Source organism: Triturus cristatus, chromosome 4_1 (assembly GCF_964204655.1).
Source record: "Triturus cristatus chromosome 4_1, aTriCri1.1, whole genome shotgun sequence".
Taxonomy (NCBI): domain Eukaryota; kingdom Metazoa; phylum Chordata; class Amphibia; order Caudata; family Salamandridae; genus Triturus; species Triturus cristatus.
This window is the reverse complement of record NC_140585.1, coordinates 642879809-642892524: the sequence shown is the minus strand read 5'-3', so window position 1 is coordinate 642892524 and position 12716 is coordinate 642879809. Positions and strand designations below refer to the sequence as shown.

The following is a 12716-nucleotide window of genomic DNA, read 5'->3' as shown; positions in this document are numbered from 1 at the left end:
GAAGCTTTTGCTTGTACTTGCTCAGCTGAGCAAGCACGGACAGCACATAATGTACAAACATTAAACCTACTGCATGCTGCAATGGTTGTTTAGAAATTGTATTGGCAATTTGGAAAGGGGTACAAGTCCTCAAACATAGGTAATTGCACTAAAATATATCCAATGCTCTATAAAACTAAATACATTCTACAATTCACAGAGCTTTGTGAGGATTATAAAATGGGTAGACAGATCCTTTGACATCTATGCTACTTTCATAATTACTATGTCCTGTAAATCAGACAGTGCATTTTTGCTGTAAATCCATCTTCAAAATTGGCAGCAACAGTACATTTCATCCTAGCTGGCTTTATCAGCAGATAATTAGAGGTGGAAGCATACAGCAAGTTACTGCATGTTTTATATATACACTTTGGAAATGATTACTCCCCATTTAAGTTCTACATGGGTGTGTAACATGTTGTTAGCCCAGCCTTATGTCTGAATATGCCATCGTCAATATATATGAACAGTACGACATCTGTTGCTGAAATGTTTAGTCAACACTACATGCAAGGCAGGGTGGAATGTGGGTTAACTTAATTACATTGCTACATGGGCATGAACACTAAATAGAACATTGACACACACATCTGACACCTACATTTCCTCATGTGATTTTCATAGATTATGTAAGTCTGGAAATATATAAATCCATTCATGACTATGCATGGAAATCTACTTTTGTAAAAAAACAAATATATAGCATGAACTTGGCCCAAAGGCCAAGCTAATACCCAACCAAAGCAGAACGATGTGGCAAGAACAACAAATAAGAGACAGTCAAAAGGGCAGTCATAGGGCCACTACAAAAGAAAGCAGGGATAGATCCCCTCGACATGAAAAACTATCGACCAGTTTTCCCCACTCCCCTATCTAGCAAAATTACTTGAGGCACAAGCAGCCCGCCATCTTTGTTCATTAATTGAGGCCACAGACTTCCTTGACCCCTGCCAAGCAGGATTCCGGCCTGCACACTCCACAGAAGCGGTGATCCTTTCGGTAGTAGATAGCATGCGAAAGGGAGTGGATAGTGGCAATACTCAAGCCCTAGTACTTCTTGACCTGTCGGTGACCTTTGGAACGGCCAAACACACCCTACTGGCTGACAGTGTCAAGGCTGCAGACTTACGGGACACAGCCTTAAACTGGATTGTCTTATTCCTTAAGAGACAGATCCTAATCAGTTAGATTGCCCCTATTTTTTTTTTCGCCCTCTCCTTCTCCCGCCCGCCGGCCCCCTGGTTAACACTCTCTCTAAAACAGGAGAGTAAATTTATTTAATTATGCCGATTACATGCAACTGCTATTTACAATCAATGATAGCCCCACGTCAAGATTGCAGTTTCAAGAAACTATGCTGTTCATCCAGTCCCGGATGAACAGCAATCATCTGAAGCTAAACTCTGATAAAACAGAGACAGAAATCACCAAAAACAAGCCTAAGCTCTGGAACGCTTCCTTCTGGCCTAGTGAGATGGGCTCTCCCCACCTAGAAAGTCAGTAAAAAGCCTTGGCTTCATCATCATCAGCAGATTGGAAGATTTCACTGCGCCAGCTTCTTTCAACTTCGATTTCTCACCACGGATGCCTTGGTTCAAGTCATAATGGCTACAATCATGTCAAGAATTGACTATTCCAATTCCCTTTATCTGTGCCTCTCTAAATATCTCAAGCGCAGGCTCCATCTGAGTCAAAAACAGGCTGCCCGGCTGATATATCACCTGCCCAAAAACTATCAAATCTCTCAGGTGACTAAACATCTCTCCACTGGCTTCCAGTCATACAGAGATCCATGTTCAAAGTATGCTGCACTGTCTTCAAGGCCTTGCATATGGATGGTCCGGCCTTCGTCAAATCTTTGATTATTAAACATTCCCCCACCAGAAAACTGAGATCCAGTTATCTACACTATTTACCTATCCCTCAATTTAAGAGAAGACTGGATGCTTCTCCCCGACTTCTGACGGCGTCTTGAGTATTGGTGCGATTGATTGGCACCTACGTTTTATCAAGTACTTTGTGCCCAGCATGTATCAGCTAGAGTTGATCCCCTTATCACTTACGGGTGGATATCTCCATTCTTACACCCCCTAATCTGGAAGTTTGGTATAGACGCTTTGCTTCTTGTTATTATTTTTCCAAATCTTTTCAACAAATCTGTTGGATGTTTCTTTTTATGTTTGTAATCTCTTCTGTCCATATCTTGGTGCTGGGTTTTTTACTATATCTTTTTACTCGACTTTGATATTCTTTTGGTGAATGTCTGTTTGAGCTACCTCTGGACCCATGCTAAATAACTTTGTGATTGATCTGTATCTATTAGTAACTGGAATCTGTTTGTGTATTAAATCACATGAATGCCCTCTTTTTTTTAAGAAAATTGCGTTTAACAATTTTTATTGTTGTTGGAACTTGATTTTGTTATATGTGGTTTATTTGTGTTTATTTCCTTAAATACCTAGGGGTTTTGTTCTTGCCCCCCCCCCATTATCCTTGGTCCGCCCTGATGAAGGTGGAATCCCTCAGTGGGTCCGATACCGAAACGCGCGTTGGCGCTTGATTTGGCGACCTCCTTCTTCTTTGAATACCATCTGGCTTTCGTTGGAAGATACACCAACGACCATATCCACCTAAATACCGAAGGATAATCCAGTTCATTTGTGATGTGTATTGATGAATGTGATTTTGATTGAATGAGTAAATGTATGAATCTGAGTGTTTGTTTACGGGGCTTTGAACTTTGGTTTTTATGTTTTTTACGATTGAATATATATACACCGATGTTCTCCAAATGTATGTTTAATTCCTAAACATGTATATATTAGATAAAGAATGTTTTTAGTACTAACTAAAATGAATCACTGAATCAAAAAATATATAAAAAAATAAATTAAAAAGATATCCTCATTGGGTGTTTGATGTATATTCTTCTGTTTTCCTTCTTCCAGTTTTGTTTTGCTTTATAATAGGGACCTTTTTATTAGGCCCAAGAATATATATCTCCTGAACCGGTTTCGGTTTTCTTTTCAAGTTGATTGTCTCTTACCCCGCATAAACCGGTTCTCTATTGTGCATTTGGGGTCCCCCTTTCGCAAATAGCACTAGGTTCTCAGTCACTGACCCCCCGAGATTGGAACGTACTGCCATTGGAACGGTTGACCACCACTAACTATGCTACACTCAGACAGCTGCTGAAGACCTGGCTCTTAAAGCAAGCCCACCAATAAATATTTGACCTGTGCTGGCTCAGTTACTTAGGGCCAAGAGACAGTTTGGAGAATGTGTGCTCTAGAAATCGCAGTAACATAACAAATCTGACTTATTGACACAAATCTTGACTACTTCGAACCCCAACTCTCACAGAATGTCAAAGCACTTGGATTCAGTCAGGACACCTACCTCTCCCTCAAGGAATACATTGGGGAAAAAAAAACACAAAGACAACCTGGTACCAGCTCTCTCTTTTAGAGAATGTCAAATTGTTTCTTCCAGAAAGAAAGTTTAAAACTTTTGTTCAAGCCCTTGTACTCTGGCATTTGGATGGCGGTAATGCCCTACTCTATGGGCTCCCAAACTGCACACTACCTCCGCATAGAGGCAACCTAAATGCCGCAGCACAACTCATCCAGAGCCTGAATAAATATGATCACGTCACTCCCACACTAATGGAACTCCATTGCCTCCCTTTGCCAACCCACAACACCTTCAAAATCAGTTGCATCTTTTACACCCCTGGGTATCTTGCAGACAAACTCACCATCTCTGGTGGAACTCGCCGCAGCCAAGACACCTCCAGCCGCAGCCAAGACACCTACAGAGTAAGAAGTCTAAAAAAGATAAAAACAAGCCAACAGCCTCTTCCATTCATGCATAGGATCTGGAAAAACATCATTGTATCCATCACGACTGGCCAAACACTGCTCCAAATAGAGTTTAAGACTCACCTTTTTAAAGAAGACTATATCACAATACATTAACCTCACAAAGCTCCGCTTCCACTCCTATTTTTAGCACACTCAAGCGTGACTTTGATAGTGAACAGCACTCCCCTGATTTTTGGCTAGGTTTGTGCTAGAGAAATGCCACATACATACATACATAAAAGCTTTTTACATGGGCTCCAGACTACGTTACACATGGTCACTTAAAATAAGTATTTAGGTATGGGGAGATTAAGTGATTTACCCACAATCACATGATTTTGAGCTGACGCAGGAACTCAAACCAAGTTCCCATTGCCAAAGTCGGCAGCTCTCGACTTTAGGACACATCTCCTGATTTCCGGGCATACACCCCGAAAAGACAGATTTGCCGTCAGTTGAAAGTCTCTTGGGTACAAAATTGCAAGCACTGTGCATACGTATATCAGCACATGAAAAATATGTTTCAATATGGGGCAGGGTTTCCCATATGGCTCCAATGAAACAGAAGGGAACTTAGGCGTTGTTCATAACCAATTTAAACCCTTCACAGCTCTGAGATGGCACTAACTTTTAGCGTGGAAACTGGTTGTTAAAAGCACTAGCAAATTTTGTGGAATTCACACAGTACAGCTTTATGGATGTTCCCGATCTCCACAAAGCCCACCCACTGGGTTACTCTGGTCACTATGATTGAATATAGTAGAACAGAAAATCTGCGGTACTGGTAGACTTTCCAAGGAAATAAGCCCATTTACGGAAATAAATGATACTGGATACAGATTCTGCTAAAGAGAATATCAGAATGTGTGCTTGCATAGTACTTTTTGTACACCTCTATATAATTTAGTTACAAAAAAAATGGTGTAAATTAGCTCAAGAAGTACACCATTGCCGAGTGCTGTCTAATCCTTAAATGCCACTTGAACAGTGTAATTTAAGTTGGACTTTGAATAACTGAAGAGAATTAAAATGTCCTTAATAAATTACACTCTGTTTCATAAGCCCAATTAGAAGGGAGTGAATGCAACGTCAAATGGTCATCTTTGATACCCAGATTACTACGGTAAACATGGTGCCTATACATAAATTTGTGCAGGGCCATGCGTTGGCACCAGCCTGCTACATTACACGTTAATAAACATGAGCATCAGTGCCGCAATGGATGTTTCAAATCACGGTTATGACCAAAACACAAATTTGCTTAATTTTATTATAAAGAAGAAAGACACTTAAGAAAATGATTGGTTCTTAAGAGCCGTTAGTGTGGTCCCACACAAAAACCACAACAGCAGGAGGCAATAAAAATGAGAAACTGCTCCATTTTATTGCATTTGTAATAACACCTGGGTTTGATAAAGGATTCTACTAAACAAGCAAAATAAAACCCCTGATACGAGTGGAACTTATAGAGGCAGTTTTCATGGGATGTCATGTGTTGGGGTACTCACAGGTGAGCATGCCAATTCCACGCTTACCAAAAGTAGACCAAGAAAGGCAGTTATTCAGTGTAAACCGAGTCGTCAACCAGTATACCAATAATTGAAACAAAAAAACTTGCCAATATTCATTGTTTTGCTAGTTTTTAAAGCCATACAGAACCACCATCACATAAGCCAAAAGACAGCGAAGCATCCACCACTTAATCTTATCGGTACTTTATATAATGACGTGCTTGAAATTATACCATGGCTGTGGAAACCGACAAGAGAGTTGGGTTTCAAAGACCATGGAAACACACACTGCTACTTCGTTAGCAACAAAGAGAAATGACAACACTAGAAGATAAAGAACCAAAGTGACATGTTTCATTATTCTGCTTGGAGTACGGTCGGTCCAAAGAAAATGTTCTAGAAGCCATACAAATATTTTCTTCAACTTGGTTTTCTACTGTAGCATGCAATGTCCACATAGCAGCCGTGTTTCGAGACATCGGATATCACCCAATGACTTGAAACTTGCAGCAACAAAGGGAAGGTGCCACAAAGGATTCGACATTTCAGTTGTCAGGATGAGGTATCAAGCTGCCAGTCAGCAAAAGCACTCATTTTAATTTCATTGCACACACCTGATCAATGATTTATACTGTCCTTTCCGTTCAGCCAGTAACCAGTTTAAGACAGCACGACCCACTTGAAAGACTGTGGGCTGCGCAGACAGACCTCTAAACTAACAAACCTTGTCATTGACACGTCTGGAAATACAAACATATTTAAGGACAAACCAACTACATCTCCATTGTCCTGTGAGAGTCACATGTGACGGGTTGACTGGATTTGCATATTTGTACTTCAGCTCACCTGATCTAAGGGACAGATTATCATGATGGAATTACAGAGGTGGCGTGCCAGAGACACCAAAGGGTGAAGAAGGCCTAGCGGGTACATAAGAGATGCCAGTAACTTAAACCACTCAGAGGGTCCATGTTAGAGCTCTCCATCTACCGTGAACGCTGGTTCAACCAAACCAGCACTTGGATTCATTCTGCCACAAGTACCAGGAAACAAAGGTATTTAACATTTATGAATTAGTCAATTAATCCTCCGTGCGCGCAACTAATAAAAACAATTTAAAAAAAAAATGAATCAAAGAGGATGCTCTTAAAAACGCTGTCAGGCATCCTACCTAAAATCCGGTTTAGCATTTACCTTCAATAAAATCAATGCTACAGAAACCCCCTTTGGAAACATGTAAGTCACTTGCAGCTTCTGTGAGAAGATATTGGTATTTTATTTGCAGCATGGAAACGTAGCACTTCAAGGTTCACATCTGCCGGCACATGGGACATCAGCATCAATTGTATGAAATCCGTGTGTGTTGGTGACTGTGTGTGTGTGACATGGTGGGTGCCAAGGACAATTCTAGACCTAATCTGTGGTAGGATCAGACTAGATTGAAAACCCAGGCTACATTAAGCTAGGAAAATTACAGTCATTTACAAAAACGAAAAAACTACATACGAATTAAAGTCAGACAAAACAGAACGGAGGAAAAAAAGACCACAGTCTACTTGCAAGGCAACAAGAACGTTTAACGTTACCCAAAACATAATATAAGTGCTACATAATAACAGTGCATATAGGCACAGTGTGTAGTCTGTAAACATACGGAGCTATCTGCAGGGTGTTACGGAGCAGGCGCTGAAGTTTAGAGCGAGCAGCTGACATGCTGAAGGGCCTAAGAACATTGGAATGCAGCCACGGGGAAACCCCATACACAGAGGTGACAGCCTGACCATGCTTTAAGGGTTTCAAGGGGGGATGTTTACAAGCTATTTTCATCCAGAGAGGATTTCCATGGGACTGTTTTCACATGGCAAGAGCATGCTACTCGGACGAAAATATAAACATCAATCCAAACAGACAGTCTTTAAGTACAGCAACATTTCAACACATAAATATGTACTGTTCCCATAGTTTCTATGGCCAGCAGTAAACATGTATGTGAACTGTAACAGTATTCGAATGGGAACGAAGAGTATCTGCACAAAAGTAACTATACAGGAGAAAAGGAGTGAAAAATCGAACACTGATGTCATTAAAAGGCGTGTCAAAAGTCAAAAACGCTATGTTAAAATTTTAAACACCATGGTACAATCCGCACGTCCTAAAATTTGCTCAGCAAATTTACTGTGCCTTTATCCTCTCCTCTACCTAGAGTGAATGGATCATTGGGTTCCATATGTAAGGAAGCCGTTGATATTCAGTTGAATGTTTGCACCACACGGGCTTCTCACAAGCTGGCTGCAATGCCAAGAAACTGAGGTGGGGGTGTTGTGAGACTTGATGTGCTGTACATCACTGACGGGACAATTTGCATGAAAACCTTGCGTGCGTGCCTTGCGTTTCTTTGCGACAAACCCCATTACATCGGATTGCCTGCAATCTAGCCGCGGACGGTGGGGCCCGTTCAATTTTCGCTTACATTCCTCAGAAGAAAAAAAAATACAAAAAACGTACCTTTGCTCCGTGAAGCAGCCTCTCCTACGCGCGCTCATTCCAAAGCACACTGCTCGCCCTTTGCTCGGCCCAGAAGCGTCAGGGCCGCGGAGGCTCGCGCGCTTGGCATCCAAAGGTTGTGGCCGGACTGCTGACCTGCTCTAGTGCACAGGTTCGGGGGCGCACTTCCCAGTTTAAAAGAGGGTTCTGCCTAGAGGCCCCCCGGCGCCCGCACCGACCCTGACTGCCTTGCAGACAAACAACAGCGAGGATCAATAGCCGAGGAAGGCTTCGGGTGGCTCGGCGTGCGGCTGCCGTCCTCTGAATACAAAAAGAGATCACTAGACAAACAGCAGGAGATCAACCAATCCATCTGCCGGGAATGGGCAAGGGAGTGTCTAGATCAAGGATGCGGCAACACCTGAAGGGCTCAGAGATCCGGCAAGCCTGTGTGTGGGGAGGGGATGAGGGAGCTCATGACAGTCACATTACGCGGCGCTGAGGGGAAGCACACGATGCAGCAACGCAGATGCGCGTCTCCAGCAGCCCATCTCCTACTGGCTCATCTTTTATTCTCTCTTAAATAGCTCCCAGCGCCCAAAGCACACTGATGCTATTTTACAGTGCCCTCTGCATGAACCCATAGTACCCTATTCATTTCGGTTACTTTTTGATAAAATGGGGGCGAGGAGGTGGAAATGTACAGTAATGTCGCCCTGCGGTAAATAAAGCCTGTAAAATATCTGCACCTCCAGCAGCCAGCGAGCGGTCCTATTTTTAGTCATAATATTGCCTCCGATGTCTCACCTCCCAGCCTGATGCACGAAAAGGGCTGGTCTCCTCCACCCAAAGCACATTTATTTCTCTGACGGAGGAAGCGGCGGCTCCGGGGCTCCTTCACCGGAGTAGGCTAATCTCAGGCTCTTAATCCTGCAGGGAGGAGTGCGCTGGGAGCCGATGCCATCTCTGCGCCTGTGCGTGCTTGGGAGGTGTCTACTCGAGGGCTGATCCGGGACTCCCTACCTTAGACTTAGATGGATCCGCACGCACGGAGGGCAGGCGTGCGCTTAGACCCCACGAGCGCATCCTTCACGCACTGGCGCCCGTGCGCTGTTCACCCACCGCACGTCTCATCCCGGGAGCAGCAGCGCTGCAGCCAGTGCACAGGGGACACCAATCCAAGGTCACCCCCCAATCCCACAGAAAGCAGAGAGCCCCCGAGCGCAAGGGGGGTGGGGGCGGGCATGCGAGGAGCGGCGACACCAACGTGTCATCAGAGACTCTCAGCCCCCTCCCTAATCCCAAGGCATGTATTAGCAGATAAAGAGCCGTGCGAGGCTGCCGCTGCCAGTGACCTAGCGACGCTGCTGAAGCATGCCCGGGGAGGAGACACGCTACCTCCCTTCACAGCAATGGCTGAGTAAAATACACATCAGAAACAATGTTTAGCGCACACCCCACTTGTGATCGCCGCATCCGAGAGCCGAGGTAGCTGGGGCTGAAACAGGATCTTGTTTGCAACCTGTCACACACTCGAGATGTTAACAGGTTTTCAGATACCAGGTAGATCTAATCAAGAGGTGCCGAGTAATGGGACAGGGTGAATGCTGCCCACCTGTCAGCGCACACAGCGGTGAGGGGCGCTGCGGATACTGGAAGCGTGCACAGCTGTAGTGCCCGCTGTGGGTCTGCATTGGTATGGAAGGCAGCGAGTGTGCATGAGCGAAGGCTTGCATGAATTTATGGATCCATGTTATGTGGAATGTTTATCAGTCAAAGGAACGTAAGGTGGTGCGGATTCCACGGGGGCGGTTGGAGGTGGTCTTAAGGGGACCATTTGGTGATAAAACGTGATTTTTTATGTTCCTGGATGTAGGTATTATACCCTCGCCCTGCTGTGTGTCATTTGTTGCACACATTTTGCGAAAGCGTTGCCAGAGAACAAGCATGCTGGAAGGACGCTGGCACCCGTGCTCGGGAACTGGGAATACACAGCTGATAGGTACCACCGCGAGGCGCAGACCAGTGGACATCACCTGCATTGGAGACAGACTACGAGGGGGCGGAAGGGGGGGGGGGCAAGAGGAGCCTGGCTGTTTGAGGGGAACCTTGCTGAAACGCTCCGACTTCTGATAAGTGCGAGTCGTTGGGCACTTACCGAAGCCTGCTGACGCGGCGCGAGGACACACTCAGCGCGAGCCTTCACTCCACAAGCCGAAGCACGGAGCAAGCCGCTGCAGGGGGCACGAACAGAGGGTCACTTCTTGTTGGTTCGCACCGTTTTTACGGCGCAGGCGCGTTCCATTCTGTTGGATGATATGTTAGCAGAGGGTCACATCGATGTGCACGAGCCCGAGCGCGCGCCGCTCCCAGCTAATAGGCCCGCCTCCACCCACAAGCCATTGGCCGAGGAGAACAGTTGTGACGTACGTTTCTGGGAACCCTCCTCCATTTGCACGCCATTGGGTGTGGGTGGCCATTGTGCCGGCCTTTGAAACTGCTGCTTAAGAGGCCCGTGGTGTGACTGTATTAAGCTCTTGTCCACTTGCGTAAAGGTAGAGTGGACGCTACTCGCATTGACCTCTGTCCTTTCCAGCCACGCCTCCGGCTACCATCTCGGGGTCTGATGAATTAGGTAACGCCCCCGGTTGACTCGGCAAGACACGCCCCTTATGAGTGACGAGCTAAGTCTGTCTGTGCTCTTTCCTGTCCGCTGCTGGTACCAGTGAAGTCAGAGTAGTGTTCTAATAGCTGCTGTAATCAAGTGTTTTGCAGTGATCTTGTGACAGGCGCCGTGGTACTGGCCAAACAGGGTAGAATCTCATTAGTAAATTAAATATATTTAAAGTGCTGTAGTCGACTGCAGCGGCAGGGAAGACTCTTAAAATCAATATTTGTTATGCCATATAGGTGAACTTAAACGTTTGTTGTGTAAATCGATAAAAACGTTTCCATTTTGGATGCCTTCGGCGTTTACATTCTACTATACAATAATTGTTAAAACCACTATGTTTCACCTTTATAAAGCCAGCGCTGAGCTATTGGCTTTGCCAATGTATGTCTCTAAAGTATTGTTTTGTAAAAATTAAAGCAAGCATTTCAAAATGCTCAAAGCAAACATCGTTCAAGATAAAATCCTGATCAATTGCTGAGAACATCGATCCTAAAAATCAATTTGATAAGTTTCAGAATATAATTTCTTCTGTCCATTCTTTTTCAGTGTTAATGACATATTTAAATATAACTTGCAATCCACAACATTCTTTCTCAGTGTTAATGACATATTTAAATATAACTTGCAATCCACAACAATTAAATGTACTGCCTAGGCAATTTTACTTGCGTTTAGAGCCCCTCTTTGTAGAATCCTTCACCGGAAGAATGGAAAGAGAAACAGTAATGAAACTGGGTGGTAGCACGAGGATAGGACAAGGGCCCCGTGAATGGTGGGTTCCACGTTTCCAAGGGGAGGGGATGTAGTCCGTCGGCGAGACTGCCGACTTGGTGCTGGAAACCAGGGTTCGAGACTCGGGGTCGCGTCCACATCCTGTAATTCTGGGCAAATCACTTAATCTCCCCGTGCCTGAATGTGTAATGTAAATACGGTTCTCGTGTAAAGCGCTCCAACACCTTCGGGTCGAGTTCGCGCTATATAAATATGCAACATATAAAAAAGTTTCCCTTAATGTTAATATGAAACATTGAAGCTGCTCCCTATCGTCCAATATAATTCAAAATGCTGAAATAATGACAATTTCACTTCTCTTAAGAGGGTATAATCATCAACTCTGCTAACTCGACAAGTGTTGGAATACTAGGATCAAGACCACCGAATAAAGTATAAGACAGGGTCAGGAAAAAGGTCATCTGATACCATTATCTTGCTAATTTCAAATTTTCAGAAAAATGTTAAGTTATGTAAAGCTATTGTGAACTAAAAGTTGCTCACAGTCCCCATTGCTTACCATTGTTTTGCTTTATTGTCACTCTCATTTGCTTTACTTCTTATTTGATAGCCTGCTTTCCTCATCTTGTGTTTTCCACTACTATGGACTATATCCCCTGTGCGATCTTTTTGGTTGGCTGACCTGTATACTTCCACTGCTTACATTTACTAAACTACCTCTTTTTCTTTTTTTTAGCATTTCATGAGAGTGCAAGTATTTTCTAGCTCTTGCTCACGTGTGCTGTTTCCCTGCCACAAACACCTGTTCCCCATGCACTTTGTTGCTCACCACCCCTCCCAACTTGTCTATAAAAGCACAGTTACAGGGATATTACTGCCGCAATATGGCTGAAGAATAGACTTCAAGGGTTGTTTTGTTTTAGCTCCAGCGTTCCACATATTGCATGAAAGCACAAGCTTTTAGAACACAAACAGTACCGATCAGTGCAAAATCGTCGATGCCTTGTGTTAGAAAGAGGTGCCTCTAGTTGGCAGAGGTATGTATCTTTTCCCAGGTAGGGACCCTTGCTTCTAGTCAGGGTAAAGGGGATACACACTTTAGATAACCCATGCGCACCCCATTGGTAGCTTGGCACGAGCAGACAGGCTTATCCCAAAGGCAATATGTAGAGTATTTGTACTCAGAATACACAGTAACACAGTGAAAAAACCACAAATAAACACCACACCAGTTTAGAAAAATAAAGTATCTTTAGCTAACCCAAACATGACCAAAACTACAAGAATCCAACACACATAGATCAAAATAGCACTTAAAAACAGTTACTTGCAGAAATAGCACTTGTAGAAACAAATAGCTCCACCTAGGGCTATCACGGTGCTTTAACAGGCATAAATCCAAAGTATGGC

The 12716-nt window shown here is 44.1% G+C and overlaps 1 protein-coding gene across 8 annotated transcripts in view; it reads right to left on the bottom strand.

Moving 5' to 3' along the window:
• ATP2B1 (ATPase plasma membrane Ca2+ transporting 1) overlaps nt 1–10421 on the bottom strand; it is a 475107-nt gene extending 464686 nt beyond the window's left edge. For 3 of the 8 annotated variants that reach the window (XM_085653026.1, XM_085653033.1, XM_085653034.1), the window contains exon 1: nt 10059–10294. The gene's annotated coding sequence lies outside the window, so the exon portion shown is untranslated. Of the gene's footprint in view, nt 1–7921; nt 9323–10058; nt 10295–10330 lie in introns of those variants that run through there. The other 5 variants (XM_085653032.1, XM_085653028.1, XM_085653031.1 and 2 more) reach the window with 5 other exon arrangements.
• Nucleotides 10422–12716: the final 2295 nt, after the last annotated feature.